Source organism: Electrophorus electricus, chromosome 2, assembly GCF_041902795.1.
Source record: "Electrophorus electricus isolate QZ-2024a chromosome 2, ASM4190279v1, whole genome shotgun sequence".
Classification (NCBI taxonomy): domain Eukaryota; kingdom Metazoa; phylum Chordata; class Actinopteri; order Gymnotiformes; family Gymnotidae; genus Electrophorus; species Electrophorus electricus.
Genome location: NC_137498.1, coordinates 6,406,162 through 6,430,477, shown reverse-complemented (window position 1 = coordinate 6,430,477; position 24,316 = coordinate 6,406,162). Strand labels below are relative to the sequence as shown.

At 38.1% G+C, this 24,316-nt stretch overlaps 1 pseudogene; it reads right to left on the bottom strand.

Annotated features, from left to right (window-relative positions):
• Positions 1-23,106: 23,106 nt before the first annotated feature.
• Positions 23,107-24,073, bottom strand: LOC145643414 (alpha-1-antitrypsin homolog; annotated as a pseudogene).
• Positions 24,074-24,316: the final 243 nt, after the last annotated feature.

Below are 24,316 nucleotides of genomic sequence, written 5' to 3'. Positions count from 1 at the left end.
AAATAGTACAAAATACTACTTTTATTCGGTAAAGTGTAGTTTAATACTCAAAACAGCACAACTCTGACTGCTGGGTCTATTCTAACGTGAAATTGGGATAAAGGATGATGTTTTAAACAAAGACTAAAACTAGAACTAGGCTCCAGTGTGTTCTCAATGGCAGGTCTAGTTTGAATTTAATTTAGTACAAAACAGGTTTAGTATGTGTAGGACTGGTATGGTTACTGATAATTTGGGGAATATTGTGTACTGTGAGAAGAGATGTCAGTACTTCACTGAGAAAAGGGACTGCTCATGTACTACCCAAACCATGTCTATGTTCAAAAGCTGATTTACAGAGTTTATCAAAGTTTAAATAGGTTCTTATTGTGAGTAATGCAGGTTTTTGTTGTTTGTTTTTAACTCATTCAGTAAATTCAGAACTTCATATTACTCACAAAAAATCTTAAAGAACTTTTCTACATAAGCAATGGTCCACAAGAAATTATTGTGATGTGGAAACTGAAAAACCAAACAAAAAGCAGGTCCTCTCACTATATATAAATTCTTAAATGTGTGTGTGTGTGTGTGTGTTTGCATGCTTATAGACTCTGAAGACAAAGCACACAGCATTCTGTAGTGACAGTGCATAATAGTTCAAAGTATATTTACCAATAAAACAAATTTGATACAATGAATAAAATATTAAGTACACAGGACATCATAAGACAGTGCAAACCTACAATATATCAAGCTATGAAAAAGTAATGCAAAAATTTGTATGTGCGCAAGCTTTGAGGTGATTAACTCTATAAACTGCATTTTAAAACTATAAACTTAGAAAGAGGAGTTTGAGAATAAGAGCGATGGGATAATATGTCTGTTTGTTTCTCTCCTCTACATCAGACTCCACCCCCTTTGCTTTATAATGAGCATGTGTGTCTCCTATATGGTTTCACAGATGCAGCATCATGGTCAGTGTGGGGTTGTGGGATACATCACAAAAGAAGAAACAACCAGAGTCCTCACAGTCAAAGGACATGATGGCACTGTGTGTGGTTTTGTATGTCTCTGTAAAGCTGGTGATGTGAACTTGAAAAGAAACATAAGAGCTCTGGCCAAGTTCATTTGCTCCCAGTTCCTCTCTGCTGGGTGGACATTAGGGTCTGGAGTACTGAAGTAATGCTGTGAGAGTTCTGAAGTCAGTGTGTGTCCACAGTGGTAGTGGAGATCTGGGTGTAGAGTTATCAGTGTGTGCTGGGAGGTCAATGGTGTTTCCATAGAGACAAGGATGCTCAGTTTGTGTTTTCCCTTTACTGTACTTCCTCTCACTAAAGGTGAGTGACATGAAACTGTACATATATGTGCTAATCTAAAAATGTTATTAAAGTGAGTTGAATCATTCAATATTTATTTGGCTGAATTAGAAATATAACCTGGTTGGTCTTGGAATGAAAAATATGATTAAAAGGTCCAGAATGCAAACAGACAAAATCTTTGCATGAATAAAGTTTATTAATCAAAAATAAATCAAAAAGTCAAAAGATGTTATTTCAGAAAATGAAAAGACAGGTTGGGGAAAATGAAGGGAAAAAAGAAATACAAAATAAATTGGTAAAAAGAGCTGGGAAAAGTTAAAGAATAGGGCTAATTTTGTTGGAGCGCGTGGCACAGGACAAGGTGCTTTTTATAGCCTGCCATGCTCGTCTGAAGAAGATGCATACTCTCTTCAACTTCTTGCATTCTGAGCCTTTATATTTGAAATAAAAGTAGAATTTTTAAACTGGTGTCCATGGAGTGGATGTATGTAAACTCTGATTATTGATGTGGTGCTTTGATGCTACTCACCAGCTGGGGTGTTCTCCACTTTGACTGCCTCTGTAATAGATTCCGCTACTCCACCCAGATCCTCTCTTACATCTACAATTTATTTTTCCCAAAAATCAATACAAATGCAATTACATAATAAAGTACAGGCACATATTTAAAGTGAACAAACATCATGTCCTACTGTGTGTTCTTAATGAAAAGCTAGATTTATGCAAGAAAGTACATCTGCACCTTCTATATGGGCGCTGTGGTCTAAATAGCAAATCTCTTCCGTTGACTCTGTGATCATACAGTGTTCAGCAGTTCTGCTCCGGATGGTATGAACCTCCTTACAGTCCTCCTGTTTCTTGGGTGAGAAGTGATAAATAATCAGTGATGAATTGTAAAGGAAATTAATCATCCATTGACCCCACCTGGGCAGTGGAAACTCCACTAATGGACAGCATATTTTGGACTACCATCTGTACAAGTCAGGAAAGTGTGAAGGCTAAATAAATAAAACTGTGGATACAGTCTATATAAATCATTAAAATTATAGTATAAAATGATCTAGACACTTACACTTTCTCCCAGAGTGGCCGAGTAATGCTGCTTAAACCCAGCAATGGTAGCAGGGTCTCTATGACTCTTGTGTCTTCTGGTAATGATATTAATGAACTTGTACCTTGGCATCTAGAAAGGGCAGAAGAAATCTCTATTGTATTGAACAATAATAAAGCTGTTTCATTTCTTTTAAAAAGTCATAACAGTTTGCATGTGTTTTTGGACAACAACAAAAAAAAACTTTAATTTTTAAGAATTAAAGATTTATTTCTTAGAAGTAATTGAATTTGAAATGAAAATTAGGCTTTGATTACAACACAGTTTTCTACAAACAAGACTTATTTAACATGCTGCATTTGTGCGCAAGATTACTTTTGTACCCCAGTTTCATATCTCTATATAGAAATGAGAAATCAACGCCTGTAGACTTTGTTTTATATACAGTTATTATGTAACAGAACAAATGGCCACCCGTAGCTCAATTTCTTCTACAAATGTTAATAAATGTGAAACAAAGGTTGTCCGACAGTGCATAATGGCCACACTCGTGGTCTTACAGAGGCTTTTCTAAAACAAGCGCAGAAGTCACTTTCCCTTGTCTCAGTCAACGCATTTCATCTAATGGAGTTCGGTTACGCGAATATTTTCAGCTACTTCCCCTTTATTTAGTTCATTCTCTATTCACTTATTCCGCATTTATAAAATATTTATGCGGTCCGTTAAATTAAACAAACTCGCTTGACGTAGACAGATGTTTATTAGACGAACACGAATAACGAACACAGTGGCGCTCACACGAAACAGGCTAAATGAACATGAGCAACGTTCAACACAGCATACAAACAAAGTGGACCACGTACCTAAACATTAGCGAGAACACAGACCGACAGGGATACACACAGACATTAGGAGAATAACCCGCTGCAGACGTGTGTGACTACATAGTCGTGGTTTCACACAAGACCATGAACTCCCACTGCAGGTGTGTGTGACTACATAGTCGTGGTTTCACACAAGACCATGAACTCCCACTGCAGGCGGCGGGCCGTACCACGTGACTAGTGGGGCGGGGAGCTCACTATCAGCCCGCTAATTAGTTCTCCGTTCAGTCAAAAGTTCTCCATCATTCAAATGTGTGTTCTCTTTTTAAATTCGCATATTGGCTACTTGTTTATAATACGATTCCGTTATCAAATATTTAGTATCCGCTTTTGTAGATAAAACTAAATTCTACTTACGTTTTGTTTTCGTTTCTCAGTACCTCTTATGCGTGAAGAATTGTTTGTAGTCTCTGTTGATGTTTTGTCTAAAATGATCGTCATTGGCAAATCCACTCAATAAACTGATCTGGGGTCAAAAATAGAATGACACACATTATGACATAATCGAGCGCTAAATTCTGTTCAGTGGTTGTTTAGAACAATGACAGAAGTGCAGCTGAAGTGACATTATAGTCTCATATTATAAATCACATTTTAAAATCATTTCCTCCTCTTTATGCTATCATTTTGTTATCTGGCTCAGATTAAAAAAATCTCAATAAATAAAGTAAATATAACCTATACATGTAAACTATATATTAATTAATTAGTAATCCTTCCATGTAGGTACAATTCACTCGCTCTGTGTTCCTTATAATCCAAAGTTATTTGAACACTCATTAAGGATCAAAATGCAACCTAAACAACAACAACAACAATAATACATTCTTAAGAAATTATATAATTTTAACTGAAAATTAGGCTTATTGATCACAATACAATGTTCAACAAAACAGCTTATCTTTACTCTGGTGTTTTAGTACTAAGGCTATGCAGTTATACAAACACTTTCTTGCATATTATTTTTTTAATATATATATTTTTTAAAAGTGCAGAATTGTAGCCCCAAAATAACCTGCATGTGGTTTTACAGGGGCTATTCCAATATGTGTTTTATAACAGAATGTTTTGATCGCCTCTTCACAAAGGTTACTTACTGCTGAAAAGAAATAAGGTTAGCATACATTTTTATAATTTTCTTATAGCCTATAAAGAACACCCAACCAAACAACCTAGCTACAAAGAGACAAGGATAAAAATGTCATTACATGTATTATATAGGCATACAGATTTGAAATTAATGTGGTAAATGCAGTGGACAGGATGGAGTCTAGAATTCATCATCTGTTGAAGTATCTGTGGTGACATCCTCATATGGCTCTTCAGTGTCTTCATCAGTTTCACCATAACATGCCACCATTAGGTGGTGTGTTTCTTTCACAGCTACCAGCTCTGTCTTCAGCTCCTCAAGCTTTGGGAATACAACACTGTGCAGGCCACGGTAAGCTTGAGCAGAAATTCCTGAAGGGTAGTTAAAAAAATAAATAAATCAAACTGGGTAATAAAAGCACCATGAAAAAAACAACACAAAACAATCTACAATCTAACAACCAAACATCACACCTCATCAAAAATAAACAAACAAGCTGTAAACACAACATGAATAATTAACTGATCATATTAATAGGGCTTTGAAAAGTAGGATCTAGTGTAGAATCAGGTATGAATGCTGGGAAGCATTTATAAATTATCTATGAGTATGGCTCTTTCTAGGAAAGATCATCTGTAAAGCAGTTCAAGAATGTATCTGTAACAAGAGACCGAACCCAGGACAGCTAAGTGATGACACCACTAGCCTACTGGGTGAGCAACCACACTAACAAGGGTGAATCCCTGTGCAGAAGAGTTAGATCTAGGATCAGGTAAAACAAAAGGAGAAAACTAAACTTTCCCAAACAAGACCAGAAAACAGGGAACAACTTGAATGGCTAAGGGAAGCCTTGGGAGAGAGACAGACTCGAGAGGGAAAACTGGAGAGGGGAGGTGTAAAAACACAAACACCCTCACAGATAAGAAGTGAGGTGTAGCAGGAAGGCTCACAGACCTCAATACCTGAAGTTACCAGCTCAGCGCTCAGCTCAAATGTTTAGCAAACACCCAGCACTGAATGACTGGGTCACTGGGCTTTTATTAGGTCTAACCCAGCTGTTGGGTGTTAAACCTGATTAGTGGTGTGGTTGACTCGCCTCCCTCTGGTGGTCGGAGGGGCCTTGGCCTGGTGCCAACCCTTACAGTATCCTATATGAAGTGAACTGCATTAACAAACAAAGCTCAAATTGTTACCTAAATGGAGCAACCAAATTGCTCAGTTATAACTATCATTGTTATAAGGATAGTGAATGTCATTAGAACAATGCTAAAAATCATATAATATTAAAGTAAATATTTATTAATCTAACAAGCAAATGTGGTGGAGTCTGACAGTGGGGTGTGTTTCTACAGGTTGCGTATTGGAACACAACAGTGAGACAAAACACATCACTGCACACACAGGAGACTCAGTACTGCTACCCTGCAGTTGCATAGACTTGCTTGCCAAACCTGAGAGTATCACCTGGAAGAAATACCACCCAAAAAGAAAAACATGGGATGTGATCTCCAGTGAGAGTGAACAGTACAGAAACAGAGTTCAGCTAGGTACTGCTCACGCTCCAGGAAATCTCTCTCTACTCATATCACACCTGACGGATGAAGATGAGGGAGATTACGATTGTATGCATAAGGAATATGAACAACTATACATCAAACTCACTTGTAAAGATAAGTAACTTAGATCCGTATTCTTAGTGCCTTGATAATCTCATAAATAAACTGAACTTTAGCAAACTAGTGTTACATTATACCTGTAGCACCTGTTACACCTAAAGAGCACTCTTAGACCATCAAAGGCTGATATACTGGACATAGTATGAATGCTACAGATCACTGGAGTGGTGTTTTCTCACTGATGTGGCTTGGTAGGTGTTTGTTTGCAAAAGGACAGCTAAAACAAGTCCAGGGTAAATATACATTTCATCCATTTTTATAGGGGTGTATTTGTGGTTAAAGTGGTCTTGTACTTTAAAAATACTTGACTGGGATTTAAATTATGACTTAATCTTCTGGAAACAATCCATAATTTCACTGACCTTCATTTTGTCTTTCATGTTATTTATAAAGTGTATAGTTGGACTATGACAGTATCAATAAACTGCCAGTGTAAAATTGTTTCCCAGGCACATACATCTTATACACCCAAAGTGACAGAAATGTCCTGTTTTTGATTCATTGCTTAGTACTAGATATGTTCAGTAGTCCAAATAACTATTTTATCTATTTTACCTCATTGATATTTTGATTAAATAGTCATGTGTCCTAACTATGACCATCCACAAACAGTAAGTAGGAACCGTGTGAACTGAAACCTCAAACTACTGTGGTTGGGGAAATACTGTTTTGCACTGGCACTTTGATATTGTCATAGTCAGGACATACAATTTTGATGTAAAATGTTTTACTTCACAATACTTCACAAAATGACAGAAATCCACTGTTTTTGACTTATCACCTTGTACAAGATGTGCTCCCAATTGTCCAAATGTTTTACCTAAAAATGTTTTATTTTTTTATAAACTTTCATGAGTCCAAAATCATGTCTCCTAAGAAAATACCAGCATAAAACTGTTTCTCAGTCACACTAGTTTGACAAAGGCTTTACCCAAAATAATAGAAGTGATCTGTTTTTGACTCCTTACCTAGTACTAGATGTTTTCCCAATTGTCCAAAGACACATTTTACCTGAAAATGGCATTTTTCTTCATGTGTCCTGACTATGACACTGTCAATAAAATAATAAACTGTATTTCCCAACCACAGAAGTCTAATTACAGGCTATACACCCAAATTGACAGCTTTTGGTCAACATACACAACAAATTTAAAATATATATTTTAAATACTTTTAATACTTCATTGGGGATTTTATTTTGACATAATTTGATTTATTTTGTGGCTGTATCACGATGCTCAAGAGGGATAATTCCATTGCATTAGTGCTGACTCTAATAAAACATCATTACTTGGAAAGTCTTCATTATAAAATTCATTATAAAATTAGTTTTTAAATAAACTTTTAAACATGCACTGATGAGCTTGTTCACCTGCCCCCCACTCAGGTGCAGTCTACTAGTGTCACGAATGTAAACCATCCTGAATGTTCCTATACACATTTATAATGGGTCAGTACTGTAGCCAAACTTGCAAACACAAGTAGTACTAAAGCAGTACACCATCTTATGCTAACAAACACATCTCCCTCTCCAGGAATCTCAACAACAGAATTTACATCAAGATTTGATGGCAAAACAAGTGCAAAGGCTCCAGCTGACGCTTCCACTACTGACAGTGCAAAGACTCTGACTGACGGTAACATGCATTTACTGCATATCACCATGGTCTCCTAATATCTTAAAAAGCAATTAAAATGCATGCTGTGTAAAAACACAAACACTAACACGCACACAAATACACATAACATTTGTATAACGTTTGCCTTCAGATGTCCAAAACCCTGCTGGTGATCTATTATATATCCTCATGACTACTGTTGTGGGAGCTGTCCTCCTCCTGCTGCTGGGTCTCGTGGGGGTCTTGTGCTGGAGATACAAAGGTACACACACACACACACACACACACGCATGCATGCATACAAGTTGTGGGTCACACTGTCTGGTTTTCTAATGTAGTCCAGAGACATGGACAAAAGAGGCTAAGAAAGGGGCAAACAGAAGAGAAGAGAGAGCAGGAGACACAGGTGAATGCTCACATACCATCCACTGTAACATAAGAAAAACAACCTCCACATCATTACTGGCACACGTCCTTCAAGGTCAAATCTTCCATGGTGTGTGTGTGTGTATTTTTACAGGATTGTTCTGCTGTGCTTTGTTCACCTGTTCAAGTGAGTGCTACTTTGTATCTGAATACTGGATACTGGGGGGGGGGGGGTTCAGATGATACAATGCAATTAGTACCATACAGTTCAAATAAGGGATCACATATCACATACATTACATACATTACACACATCACATACAGCACTTTTTTCATGTTTTTTTTTTTTTTAAGTTAAACCATCTTTGGGAAAACACAGGTTGTGAAGTTCAGGTTTTGTTGAAGCAGTACCAAATACCTGAGCAGAGGGTTTTATACAGATAGTGTGTGGGGTTCCCTAGTTGTGTGGGGTCCATGGTGAGTTTCTGATACAAAGCAGCTCCTGATACACTGATGAACGTTTTTGATGATGGCTGTTGTGATCTCCAGTTTGAAATCAGTGGAGATGGTGGTGTGTAGAAAGCTCAGACTCCACATCACTTATTGTACTGAGTTACAAAGGGAGATGGACAGTTGTCTTATTTCAGAAATGTATCATCCATCTCTACTGCTTTTTGCATGTTGACCTCCAAGTTGTTTTCAGTGCACCACAAAGCCAGACGAGCCACTTGACTCCACTAGCAGTCCCGTCAGTGTTGCTAACGAGTCCTGTTAGGGTCATTTGCTTGATGATAGCTGGAGATGCACTTGTTGGTGTAGCATCAGAAGAGGAGGACTGAGAGTGTCCAGCCTTGAGGAACCCCAGTGCTGATGGATAGGGGCTCTGACAGATAAGGTTCCAGGCACACAAGCTACTTTCTATCTGACAGGTAGATGAAAATGCCCTGACAGATACAGGGTTCCACTCTCAGTTGTGTTGAAAGCAGAGCTGAAGTCTACAAACATGACTCTGTTATAGGATCCTAGAAGGTCCAGATGAGTACAGACATAGCGTTGATTGTGACTGTGCATAGTGCAGATTGCTCTGTATGCAAACTATATCAGTCCAAGGAGGTGAGAGTGATAGACTTGACGTAAAACAGAACCAGCTTCTCGAAGCATTTCATGACTACTGATGTTAAAGCTTCAGACCTGTAGGCATTAAGGCTGGTTATATTGTTCTCCTTTGGACAAGGATTATTTACCATTAAATTCTACCTGTGTTTCACTTCACCTGTGTCCTTATGGAGCACAGCTCTTATCACTGCATTCATATGAAAACGGGTCTTCTGGACATGTACCAGTGATTTCACACCACATATAGCATATTGTTGTTGCCTTTTGCATGATGGTCACAGGTGCATAAAGGTAATTGGTGCATTTGAATTGTGCATTTGTGTGTTTTGTAAATGTGTGTGTGTGTGTGTGTGTGTGTGTGTGTGTGTGTGTGTGTGTGTTATAACAATTGTTAATGTGTTATTCCTACAGGATGATGTCACTTACTCCACTGTAATACACAGTCAGAAAACCAAACCAGCATCCACTCCAATGGATAATGCAGATTATACAGAATATGCCAGCATCAAATTAAATTCAAATTAAGCACACATGCACACACACACACACACAAACAAATCCAATCAAGCAAATGGACAAAAAATAAACATACAAAAACATGTATGGTAGCCAGTAAATAGCATGTATTTTATTTGTTTCTTCACTGTAAATGCCTCATTAGGGGTTAATTCGCTGAAACATGATTTGAATACTTCTGTGAATTATTAGCGTTTTTGCATGTAATTTATTAGTAGTAGTGCTTTTGGCTTTAATGAAATAAAAAATGATGTGTAGATGTTCACGGTACCGCACCTCCTCCCAGACGTCTTTCTCTCTGTGTGTGTGTGTGTGTGTGTGTGTGTGTGTGTGTGTGTGTGTGTGTGTGCGCACGCGTGTTCGTTCATATGGCCACGCCCTCTCTGTGTTTCACAGCTGCTCCTCATTTTGTGTCATTACTGTGCGTGAGTATAACTCTCCTGTTTAGTAGTGTATGTTGTCGGTGATTGACCATGTATTAGCCTATGTGCTACATTGTCTGTTGTCTGGTGTTAATAAACGTAACTTTTGTCGACTCATTCGTGCGTCCTGCCTAGCCTCCATCGTTACATAAATGTGCATATCATTTTATGTCAAGTGCTTTATTGTTGACTGTAGCCATTACTTCACTGTGAGAATTTATTTCTGTTTTAAAAATAAAGAGCAAAAGCCAGATGAGTGTGGTTTCTATTTTTACCTGCTTAAAATGACACATTACACCTTTATAGAGGTGAGGCACTAAAATGAGTTTAGACTGTGTACTGAGTTACCTGTCTATATGTAAACCTGCTCCATAGCTATGACTGTAGAATTAGTTTAGGCTATAAGACATGACACTGTTTCATGGGTTTCTACATCTCTGAAAGTGTAGGTGGGATGTTTTTCATCAAATTATCTAAATTATTGCAATATCCATCAGCATTAAAATGTCTTGCCACTGGAAATGACAAATCCTTAATTCTGATGGTCCAAAGGTGTTCAACAAAACAATCAGCAAACATTCTCTTGGTTCCTCCAATATACAGATGAATACATCTCTTGCAAAAGATAAAATAGACCACTACTGTAATAATGCATGAGGAGGAAGAGGTGATAAAAATAGATCTTTTTGTTCTAGTTATTTTATTGTCTTTGTTAATAAGGTTTTATGAAGCATATCTAGAGCAGGCTACAGTACCAGTTATTATTAATATTATTATTATTATTCAACGGGTCATTTACCTCAGTCTTTAAGGGCATGCCTGTTTATTAGTTTACTAACTGTAGTGACATATATATATATATATATATATATATATATATATATATATATATATATATATAGAGAGAGAGAGAGAGAGAGAGAGAGAGAGAGAGAGAGATACAGAGAAATTTCAGACAGTGACCCTTTATTAGCTGTGCAAGCAAAGTGCTTAAGAAGTTGTATATTTTTCTGTAGATATCCACTTGACATCTTTACAGTACCTTGCAGCTGCTTCCCAAGAATCTTCAAGTGCACAAGTGCTTCAAATTTCCAGAATAAATGTTTATTAGAAGTATCTAGATAACACTTCCCCTTTGGTGAAACACACGTCACTTATGAAAAGCAAGACAATGTAATTTGGTACAACACCTTTCATACACAATAGCAATTCAAAGTGCTAATAAAAAGGACCCCGTATATACAAGGTACAGGATGGCAACACTGTCTGTGAAACGATAGATAGATAGATAGATAGATAGATAGATAGATAGATAGATAGATAGATAGATAGATAGATAGATAGATAGATAGATAGATAGATAGATAGATAGACAGACAGACAGACTTTGGCAATAGTATTTGGAAAGAGCTGATTACATGTGACTGTGATGTATCACTTTAAGTAGTGTGTTAAACCGTCCAAAATGAGCTAAGCTTTAAAAATACATGATGCAATCGGGTTTATGAGAATACATTAGAATTATTTGGTTCAGTTAACCAACTGCTGTCAGGGAACACTCGCCTTCCCCGAGTCATGTGGTTGGGCCTGCGGCGTACAGTGGGACGGCTGTTCTATTTGTAACCACACATGCACACACCTGCACCTCATCTGTCTAAATGTATATAAACCTGTGGCAAAGAGTGCAAGGTGTTGGTTATTGCTGACGTAGCGTGTGGATGTAACGTGTTGATGTTTCGTGGTAATGTTATATGTTTTCGATATTGTTAACTGTGTTCATGTTTGTTTACTGTCAACTGTTTCATGTTTGTATTGACATTTGTAATGCTTGTGAGTGCCGTTATCATTCCGTGTCTATCTGTAAATAAATATACATCCCAGTCACTGGTGTGGAAATGATCTCCATTCAAAGTGAACAGCACAGAAACAGAGTTCAGCTGGGTACTGTTCATGCTCCAGGAAATCTCTCTCTCCTCATATCACAAACCTACCCCAAACTAGCATGGCCTCCTGTTGGGTCTACATGAGCTTATGGAGGGTGTCTGTGGTGGTTCACTCTGCAGTCTGGCAGGGAACGTGGAGATGGAGAACGTCACTGCTTACTCGGTCCTGCTGCCCTGCTCCTGACTCGGTCCTGCTGCCCTGCTCCTGCACTGACCCACACACCAGACCTGAGAGGTTACACTGTGCCATGCACAATTCAACCAGAAACACGTGGATTGAGAGTGAACAGTACAGAAACAGAATTCACCTGTACTGCACACTCTCTAAGAAATCTCTCTCTACTCATATCACACCTGACCAAGGAGGATGGCGGGCTGTACTTATGCAATCATAAAGGAGCTCAAATCAGATACATCAGGCTCAATGTACAACGTAAAACATTACATGATATATATCAGTGGGCTTGTATGTTTAAAAATGCCCATAAAAAGTATAACTTTTTAAACATAGCATAGCTTTTAAATAACGACTAGAGATAATGTGTGCAATATGGCTCAGGGACAACTGTCTCCTAAATGAGTAAAAGGATTATTTCATCTTCATTTTCAACATTCAGAGTGGTCTTTGTGCTGCACCACCCCTCACTCCTCACTGTTGTTACAGTCTCTCCTCAGACTCTGCCCTACATCCTCTTTGCTTTGGTCACCGTGATCTTCCACCACATCATCGTGGCTGTGGTCTACTGTACCAAGAGGACCAAAGATACAAACAACATAAACAAGCTGTTGTAGTATCACTACGCCTCCTGAAATTAAGAATTTATCATCCATTTTACCTCAGCATCAGTTCCTGCCACACTTATCAACTAAAAGCAAGGAATTATAGTATAGATAGGATAGGTGAATAGATGTTGCGAATAACCATCAAACTATCTGTGGAGATTGTATAGCCTGCACTGTATAGATGAACAACTGTTCAATTAATTTTTATTGAAATTTAAAGTTCAGTTACATTACATTGTAAAGCTATAAATGAGACATTGCAGTTCCTGAGGAGTATTATAATTATTAACATTTTTACCTTCTCTGGTAAAGTACTGTTTTGATAGTTCCTCTTTTGTTTATATACTGTTTATAAACTATGTTTAAACATGTATTAAGCATTGTTAGATTAATAGTCCATCAAAATGAAATTCTCTTTTAGTCCTCCAGATGGCACTGTTTCTGCGTGGTGAGGCCAAGGTTTCTGACAGAGTGTAGAGGACAACATAGTCACCTGGAACATACTGCCGCTTTAACTTTATTCGGACAATTCAGTCTGTCGTTGTAGACATTTAGTTAGTAGTCTATAGACTGTCAACTTAGTCGTTTTAGCTTTGATTTTAGTGCTCGATGCACTGCTTATGGTGTGAAATGAGCTTAAGTTGTTGGCCTATGTTGTGGTAAAAATGTCTTTATTAGATCAACTTGATGCAAGTTCAGATGTAATACTTTGCAGATGTAAGTTCAGAGGTAATACTTTTAAAGTCTCTTAGCTCTTCAGAAAATCCTCCCCTTCCCCCCAGCAATGGTCAAAGTGCGTTTGGTTCAACTTATCTTAAGAAAAGTTTTACTTATCATAATAAACATAAGCACTCTTACCTGTGGACTTCAAGGACTTTTCCTAATGAATAGTGTTTCTCGTCATTTCTTGTCATTGCATGTACAGGTAGAATGAGATGAGTGCAACACTTTTTTCTCTCAGTTACTCAGAGACTCTTTGGACTAGACCAACCACTTCTTTACATATAAAGCTTACATCTGTCTTTTAATTAGTCATGCCATTTAAAAATGATTACAGATGACATCCACTTATTTATTTGAATAGAAGAAGTCAGATGTTGCAACTGACCCCAACCCTGGGGACGGTCTCAGCACAGATCAGGGACGGTTGTATCATGTTACATATACATTATTTTTACTTTTGCCTCATCTTAACTAATCCCTTGGCTTCAGGCTTCTCTCTTTTTTTAGGAAGTGGGAATAAGATTGGTGTGAGAGACGGTGAAGTCCAGGTCCAATGGCCCTGACTATATATGAGACTCTTCTCAGAATACTGAAGGGAACTCCTCAGAATACTGAAGGCCTCCTCCTCACTTTTGGTGTAGCCTACTGAAAACAAAGTGAACACAACGTCTGCTTTTATATGATTTATTCACTTATTCACGTTATGCCACCCCCCGCACGCAGGTATAAGAAAATACAAATATTTTGTTTGTTGTGACAGCCCAAGTGCCACAAGGCAAGGAGCAGGAAGCACAGACGTCTCTTGACGAAGACATGCATTTATTAAATGACCATTAACGCCAACCTGAGCACAAACAAAGACCGACAACCACTCCAGTAACAGATGGGTTTAAATACGTTCATAAATGATGCATGTACAAAAGGGCAGGTGTGCTGGACTGAACTAACAGCACTTAGGGAGTCATTTTGGGTCTCTCCCACTGGGCCGCCACATCTCTGTGACAATGAACTGAGCCAATGATGACATTCTCACCTATAATGTGAGACTGTTAAGGAAGAAAGAGGAAACACCAAATGACTTTTAAAAACTTATAAAACCCTACTGCCTCCCTATATTTGTTGTGTGTGTTGGGGATAGAAGTTTGTCAGAGCTTCATTTGAATACACTTCATCTCCACTATAACTGTAGTTGTCAGAACATTCAGTAGACTGTATTGAAGAGTGTGTACGGTGTGTATCAGCAGTCCTGCTGTAGCCATGTGCAGTGTGTGGAACTCAGTAAGAATGCAGGTGTGTGTTTATCTGCTCCTTGCTGCTGATGGTGAGTGTGACTTTCCCTCTACTTCTGTAGATCATCAAATATCTACACAGTAGCTACTTTGTTAAGAAACACTGAAAACATCTAGTAGGAGTCCAGTTAGAGACGACATCTCATATATTTCTGATAACGTATAACACTCCATGTTATCTGAATATATAAGGTAGAATTTGAACAATTACGATTTGCTTTTTAGACTGCCATCAGTCATAAATCTTGAAATCAATGTATTATTGCGGTGCAGTTAAATCTCATGCATATCAGCTGCAGCACTCAGGCTAGAGTATAATAGAGCAAAGTAAGCAATCGTTATACTGTGATGGAGTAAATCTTACTCTCAACAATCCCTCTACTAGATAAAGGAAGTAACAGTATAGTGTAACTTACAAGTATGTAAAAGATAATTAGGCTTTCTGCATATAATAATGTGCTTAAAGCAATTCACTGCGTGCTTGAGATAGTTAAGCCATGTCAAAAAGAAAATCAATGTTGAATTTTTAATTTGAAACACACATGTGCTGAAGACATTGATAGTGAAGGACTTCAACTGGTGTAGCTGAAGGCTGTACACTGGAACATCACAGGATCACAGAGATCACTGTATACGCAGGAGATCCAGTACTGCTGCCCTGTTCCTGCACTGATATACACACCAGACCTGAGAGCTTCACCTGGTATAAATACAACACAAACAGAAAAACATGGGAAGTGATCTCCAGTGAGAGTGAACAGTACACAAACAGAGTTCATACTTAGAACTGACCACACTTTTCTATTCTTGCAGAGGCTCCATATAAACCTGTAACTCTTACTCCAGTGGACACTGACACATCAAGTCCAACAGCTTCAACTAAACCTACTACAACAATGACATCTCCAGATGGTTATAAGTTATTAATTTCATCAACTACTAATGATGGTAAGATTAATTTATTTAATAGTATTCTCCAATCAACACCATAAAATGATTCCCCACTAAATACTACTACTACTAACAATAATAATAGTAAGTGACATCAACAATTAATTTCTTAATGCAGTTCACTTCATATAGGATACTGTAAGGGTTGGCACCAGGCCAAATCCCCCTCCGGCCACCAGAGGGAGGCCTCAAGTCAACCACACCACTAATCAGGTTTAACACCCAACAGCTGGGTTAGACCTAATAAAAGCCCCGTGACCCAGTCATTCAGTGCTGGGTGTTTGTTAAATATTTGAGCCAAGCTCCTAGCTGGTAACTTCAGGTATTGAGGTCTGTGAGCCTTCCTGCTACACCTCACTTCTTATCTGTGAGGGTGTTTGTGTTTTTATACCTCCCCTCTCCAGTTTTCCCTCTCTAGTCTGTCTCTCTCCCAAGGCTTCCCTTAGCCATTCAAATTCTTCCCTGTTTTCTGGTCTTGTTTGGGAAATTTTAGTTTGGTTTTCCTCAGTGCATCGGGGTTGCCATTTCTTCCCGTGACGTCCTTTGTTCTTCCTTTTTCCATGCTTGGCATGGTGTTTAGTTTTTTTCATTTTGTTTTACTTGATCCAAGATCTAACTGTTTTGCACAGGGGCCCAACCTTTGATAGAGTGTGGTTGCTCACCCAGTAGGCTATTGGTGTCATCACTTAGCTGACCTGGGTTCAAGTCTGCCTTACATATTGTGGGGTTTCATAAATTAAATGAATGCTAAGCTTACACTAATAGAGAATAATGCGCAGAATGGAATAGGACTAATGCTTGAATTAATAAAATAATTACTGTATGTCCAGACATAAAAGGAAATGCCCTAGACATGCATATGTGTGATTACACAAGAAGACATGTGTAGGAGACGGTCAAACAGAGGTGACGGCTGAGATGGAAAAACACAAAAGCAGAAGTGGTGCAAGGCCAGCAAAACTATAAGTCTGTCTGCTGCAAAGTTATGCTTTAGATCTCACTCGCACTGCGTTGTGAAGTGACATCTCCAGAGCTCTGCATTAATAAAAGGCCACAGGGTAACACACTGGTTCCCTTCTCTTCTTTCCTGCATCAACGGACACGACAATATACGTTCTTGAACTGTTTTACAGATGATCTTTCCTACAAAGGGCCATACTGATAGATACTTTGTTTCCCAGCATTCATACGTGACTCTACACTGGATCCTACTTTTCAAAGCCCTATTAATATGATCAGTTAATTATTCATGTTGTGTTTATGACCTGATTATATATAATCTTGCATTCAGAATGTGATTGTGTTTATTTTTGATAGGGTGTGATGTTTGGTTGTTAGATTGTAGATTGTGTTGTGGTGATTTTTAATGGTGCTTTTATTACACAGTTTGATTTTTTTTTTTTTTAACTACCCTTCAGGAATTTCTGCTCAAGCTTACTGTGGCCTGCACAGTGTTGTATTCCCAAAGCTTGAGGAGCTGAAGACAGACCTGGTAGCTGTGAAAGAAACACACCACCTAATGGTGGCAGGTTATGGTGAAACTGATGAAGACACTGAAGAGCCATATGAGGATGTCACCACAGATGCTTCAACAGATGATGAATTCTAGACTCCATGCTGTCCACTGCATTTACCACATTAATTTCAAATCTGTATGCCTATATAATACATGTAATGACGTTTTTATCCTTGTCTCTTTGTAGCTAGGTTGTTTGGTTGGGTGTTCTTTATAGGCTATAAGAAAATTAAAAAATGTATGCTAACCTTATTTCTTTTCAGTAGTAATTAACCTTTGTGAAGATGTGATCAAAACGTTGTGTTATAAAGCACATATTGGAATAACCCCTGTAAAACCATGTGCAGGTTATTTTGGGGCTACAATCCTGCACTTTAAAAAAATATATTTTTTAAAAATAATAAACCATTTGAATCAGTAATGAACAGAGCATTTAATTCTGTTTGTCTAGTTGCTCAATTTCATAATATAAGCATATATTATGCAAGAAAGTGTTTGCATAACTGCGTAGCCTTGGTACTGAAACACCAGAGTAAAGATAAGCCGTTTTGTTGAACATTGTATTGTGATCAATAAGCCTAATTTTCAGTTAAAATTGTATAATTTCTTAAGAATTTATTATTATAGTTGTTGTTTAGGTTGCATTTTGATCCTTAATGAGTGTTCAAATGACTTTGGATTATAACAAATACAGAGTGAGTGAATTGTACCTATGTGGAATGATTACTAATTAATTAATATATAGTTTACATGTATAGGTTATATTTACTTTATTTATTTAGATTTTTTAATCTGAGCCTGATGACAAAATGATAGCATAAAGAGGAAATGATTTTAAAATGTGATAGTGTGATTTCTGATATGAGACTATAATGTCATTTCAGCTGCACTTTTTTCGTTGTTCTAAACAGCCACTGAACAGAATTTAGCCCTCCATTATGTCATAATGTGTGTCATTCTATTTCTGACCCCAGATCAGTTTATTGAGTGGATTTGCCGATGACGATCATTTTAGACAAAACATCAACAGAGACTACAAACAATTCTTCACGCATAAGAGGTACTGAGAAACGAAAACAAAACGTAAGTAGAATTTAGTTTTATCTACAAAGGCAGATACTAAATATTTGATAACGGAATCGTATTATAAACAAGTAGCCAATATGCGAATTTAAAATGAGAACACACATTTTAATGATAGAGAACTTTTGACTGAACGGAGAACTAATTAGTGGGCTGATAGTGAGCTCCCCGCCCCACTAGTCACGTGGTACGGCCCGCCGCCTGCAGTGGGAGTTCATGGTCTTGTGTGAAACCACGACTATGTAGTCACACACACCTGCAGCGGGTTATTCTCCTAATGTCTGTGTGTGTTTATCCCCCTGTCGGTCTGTGTTCTCGCTAATGTTCACGTACGTGGTGCATTTTATGGTTTGTAAGCTGTGTTCAATGTTGCTCATGTTCATCTTGCCTGTTTCGTGTGAGCGCCACTGTGTTCGTTATTCGTGTTCGTCTAATAAACGTCTGTCTACGTCAAGGGAGTTTGTGGGACCTGCGGCACTCGGAACGTCTCAGCTGTTTAATTTAACGGACCGCACAAATATTTTAAAATGCGGCATAAGTGAGTAGAGAATGAACTAACTAAAAGGAAACGTTGATGAATAAAAGGGGAAGTAGCTGAAAATATTCGCGTAACTGAACTCCATTAGATGAAATACGTTGACTGAGACAAGGGAAAGTGACTTCTGCGCTTGTTTTAGAAAAGCCTCTGTAAGACCACGAGTGTGGCCATTATGCACTGTCGGACAACAGGCAAACTTTGTTTCACATGTATTAACATTTGTAGAAGAAATTGAGCTACGGGTGGCCATTTGTTCTGTTATATAACTATATAAAACAATAAAATCTATAAGCTTTGATTTCTCATTTCCATAGAGTTATGAAACTAGGCTACAAAAGTAATCCTGTGCACAAATGCATGTAAAATAAGCCTTGTTTTATAGAAAATTGTGTTGTAATCAAAGCCTAATTTTCAGTTCAAATTCAATTACTTCTTAGGAATAAATCTTTAATTTTAATTAATTTTTTTTTTAGTTGTCAAAAAACACATACAAACTGTTCACTTTTTAAAAGAAATAAAATGGCTTTATTATCGTTCAATACAATAGAGCTTTCTTCTGTCCTTTCTAGATGCCAAGGGACAACTTCATTACTAATATCATTACCAGAAGACACAAGAGTCATAGAGACCCTGCTACCATTGCTGGGTTTAAGCAGCATTACTCGGCCAAACTGGGAGAAAGTGTAAGTGTCTACATCATTTTATACTATAATTTTAATGATTTATATAGACTGCATCCACAGTTTTATTTATTTAGCCTTCACACTTTCCTGACTTATACAGATGGTAGTCCAAAATATGCTGTCCATTAGTGGAGTTTCCACTGCCCAGGGGTGGTCAATGGATGATTCATTTCCTTTACAATTCATCACTGATTATTTCTCATTTCTCACCCAAGAAACAGGAGGACTGTAAGGAGGTTCATACCATCCAGAGCAGAACTGCTGAACACTTTATGATCACAGAGTCAACGGAAGAGATTTGCTCTTTGGACCACAGCGCCCATGTAGAAGGTGCAGATGTACTTTCTTGCATAAATCTAGCTTTTCATTAAGAACACACAGTAGGACATGATGTTTGTTCACTTTAAATATGTGCCTGTACTTTATTATGTAATTGCATTTGTATTGATTTTTGGGAAAAATAAATTGTAGATGTAAGAGAGGATCTGGGTGGAGTAGCGGAATCTATTACAGAGGCAGTCAAAGTGGAGAACACCCCAGCTGGTGAGTAGCATCAAAGCACCACATCAATAATCAGAGTTTACATACATCCACTCCATGGACACCAGTTTAAAAATTCTACTTTTATTTCAAATATAAAGGCTCAGAATGCAAGAGGTTGAAGAGAGTACGCATCTTCTTCAGACGAGCATGGCAGGCTATAAAAAGCACCTTGTCCTGTGCCAAGCGCTCCAACAAAATTAGCCCTACTCTTTAACTTTTCCCAGCTCTTTTTACCAATTTATTTTGTATTTCTTTTTTCCCTTCATTTTCCCCAACCTGTCTTTTCATTTTCTGAAATAACATCTTTTGACTTTTTGATTTATTTTTGATTAATAAACTTTACTTCATGCAAAGATTTTGTCTGTTTGCATTCTGGACCTTTTAATCATATTTTTCATTCTAAGACCAACCAGGTTATAATTCTAATTCAGCCAAATAAATCTTGAATGATTCAACTCACTTTAATAACATTTTTAGATTATCACATATATGTACAGTTTCATGTCACTCAGCATTAAGAGAGAATTTCACACTCACCTTTCGTGAGAGGAAGTACAGTAAAGAGAAAACATAAACTGAGCATCTCAGTTTATGTAATTCCTTATCTCAATGGAAACACCATTGACCTCCCAGCACACACTGACAACTGTGTTCATGAGTAGGGGTTGGGTCTCTGATAGAGGGCTAGGGTGAGGTCTTAGAGCTAAATGGCCCTCCAAACTGAGGGATTCAGAGTCTCACTTCAAATTGTGCATTAGGAGAAATTTCTCAGAATCCCTTGTGAATCATTGAAAAAATGGATGCAGAAGAAAGGGGGAAGATTTCAACCACTAGCCTTTGTAACTCAGTCCCAAGGAGCAAGATGACACCTGAAAACAAGGGGTAGGAGGAAAAATGAGAGGGGATTGGGCCTTGGCAAAAATCTAAGCACTAAATCTAAGAATAAAATGGTTTAAAACATATTACTTTTAATACATATGGTTTTAGCTAATCCTAGAGATATATAATAAAGTTAAGATATCTGTTACAGGACAAGGAGGTTTTCAGATCCAGTACAGACATTAAGTCATATAAGATCAAATAAATTTGAAAAAAGAACAAAATTATTTACTCTATAATGCACCATCTTAAAAAAAAATGAGATCCCCTCTAAAATCCTCAATGTCAGACCTAGCTACCATACACTGTACATTCTTTAAATTGAGAACAGCATTTTGAAGTCTGATTTCTGACTCAGTTACTGTTCAAATGGACAAATTAACACAAATTACATCAAATATGGCCCATCCAGTTACTGGCTTAGACACAGTGTTAGTGTAATTCTTATTACTTTATCTGACACCAAATCAAAGGTGATAAATCTGATTTTGAACCCTGACAGACTCAGAGGGGCCTGGATGTTGCACCAACTGCTGTGATCAGATCATCATAGTGAATCAACATACAAGACAACGCACTGGGAAATAACTCAAAACTGATTTATAAATGAGTCACAGGACTGTTAGAGAGTTTGGAGCTTAATGTACGTCTGTCACATCGCTATGTCTGTTTTAGAATTACATAGTTCCATATGACTTAAGTAATACGTGTATGAAACACTGATATATATGACCAACATCCCTAATGTTATAACTGCCCCTGATTTGTGTGCTACAGACTGCCATGATTGGTTTGTCAAAACAAATGAAGACTCATTCAAATATCACTCAACAACTTTATTTCCATTCAGATGCCTGGGTTTGTGTACATCTGTATTCACTGTGCCATCAGAAATAATCCAACAGTCTGTTACTTTTTCTCATATCTGGTGTAAGGGAACTGGACTAAGTCTGAAAGGAGCATTTAATTTTAAGTTTAATTATAGCTAAATGAAGTCCCTTCTATATGTAGCTCACTAAACTAGCACAACATTTAGCCTTTCATTGCTCCGAGATAATACAGAGACGTGACTATATTTGTTGCTAATTGATATGAGAGATATCAGTAGCACTCCCATCGTACTGCTGACTAGACTGTGTGGGAGACGTCTACCACTACACAGTGGGGTCGGTTATCTTTCCCATGAACAGGATACTCCTGGTGTTCTTCTCCACAATGAAGACTAGGAACGGTCTGTTGACTTCTGTTTTGAAAATAAATGACAAGGGCATGAATTCAAGAGTAGTTGCAGCTGTAGCCTGAGTGCCCTGCTCATCCACGCTGAGGACGGCCTTGTACAGGACCTGTGGGGAAGGACCAATCTGGGCAGTCATTGAATGACACTTTAATGTATGTAAGCAGTAGATGCATTAACTTCTGAACAGTCCTTGGTGGACAACAGATGGAATTTGCCTGCTGCATCTCACCAGTGTGTTGACTGGATGTAAAAGCATTGTGCAGTGTGTTGATTGTAAAGTGTCCTTGGGTACTTGAAAGGCACTATACAAATGTAACTTCATATTGTGTCATATCAAGAGAGACAAACCTAGAAATTCACTTTTTTTTTTTTTATTTGAGGCTCAGAGTGCAGTCAAAATTCTACTGGATATTTAAGATGGGCAGTCTATTAACAATATCTCCCACACTCATAATGTGACACTCTAGACATGACAGCATTTCTCCACATACCTTGGAAACTGCCACCTTGGCCCCCTTACTGATTCCAGAGAAGTCTGCACTGTCTGAGAATGCATCAACCATTCCCATGTCCTTCAGAGTGTCCCCAAGACAGGAGGAAGCAGACACTGAGAACTTGGGCATATACAAGTCCAAAGTGCTGGAGAACAGACATGGTCAGTCAGGCAAACGCACTCTTACATGGAATAGCATGGGCAAAATATTTATTTAATACATTTTTGTCATTGGTAACCTTGTCAGAGAGTAAAGGTTTTACTTTGTGGTACTACTTAATATGTATAAATGAAAGTATATTTTAAAAAAGCATTTCATGATACATTACATTTTGTGGACTTTGTCCTTCCAGTACTTGAGGTGATCCTAGCTGATGTGTTTCTCCAACTCCTCCATTTTTCCATGGTCAGGCAGGACGATCATCATGGAGGCGTTTCCATTATATGGCAGCATGATAACGGACGTAAAGTTGCCCTGGTCATAGTAGAAGTCATATTCACCATTTCAGTTCATCATATCCACAGGCACTGTGGTGTTCTCATCCACATGAAAGTCACCTTTGCTGGTGTGCTCCACTTTAAAAGCCTCTTGCCATTTACCTGAGAGAATGAAATACAAAACTGGTTACTGCAGTTCAGGTGAAATACATGAAAAATTATTTAATCTCTAGTGGGTTCTACTTGTCTCCTTTTACCTTTGAAATACACATAGTTGATGAGCATCATCACAGTGGCAGCATCCAGACTCTTGACCAGATCAGTGATCATGTCCTTGGTCTTTTTGGCAATTAACTTGTTGATCTCCTGCACAGCGACTTCAGGTGTGGAAAAGTCCACACTGATGGCTTCACCTTTGTAGAAGTGCTGGATATCTTTCAGAAACTTGTCTTCAGGCTTGAAGCCTTTTTGTACAGCTGCAGCTCCTCCTATTTCCAACAGTAGGGCATCCTGGCTGTGGTCCAGCATGTGGAGAAGGTGCTCATAGCCTTCATTGACCTGATCAGCTGTGAGAGCACTGTAGTCCAGAGTGCTGAAGATTTGTGAGTGGGTATTGCTCTTGGCCCCCAGGGCCAGCATGGATAGAACCATGGAGATACTCAGAGGAGAGAAGAAGATATTCTTGCCCTGGGTGTCAGGATGGCTGGCCAGCTTCTTGTAGAGGGAGAAGGCAAAGTCTGCGTTGTGGGGTGAGAGTTTGTGGCAGGGTTTGTCTTCTCCATTCTGGTGGGGGTGGGCTGCATCCTTGCCATGATGGAGATGTTGGTGGTTATCTGCTGAATGGTCTTGATCATGATCCTGCTCCTTGATGCCTACAGTCCAGTCCACTGACAGTATGAGGACAACAATCAAACAGCACTGGACCTTTCCCCACATTTTAACACCTGCAGAAGCACTGCACAGATTTGAAATGTATCACATGCAGGTTCATTTAAACACAACTATTACATTAGAAAATAGTCAACACATGGATTTTCATAAGAGAGGTATATACGTGATAGCCTGCATGGAGACTACTTCTGAGTCTAGTCTTTAATTCAGTTTTTACATTTTTAAAGATGTAAAAGATCACTGTTGAAGTGTTTGCCATTTAGTTGAAACAAGATCTGAGGAAAAAAT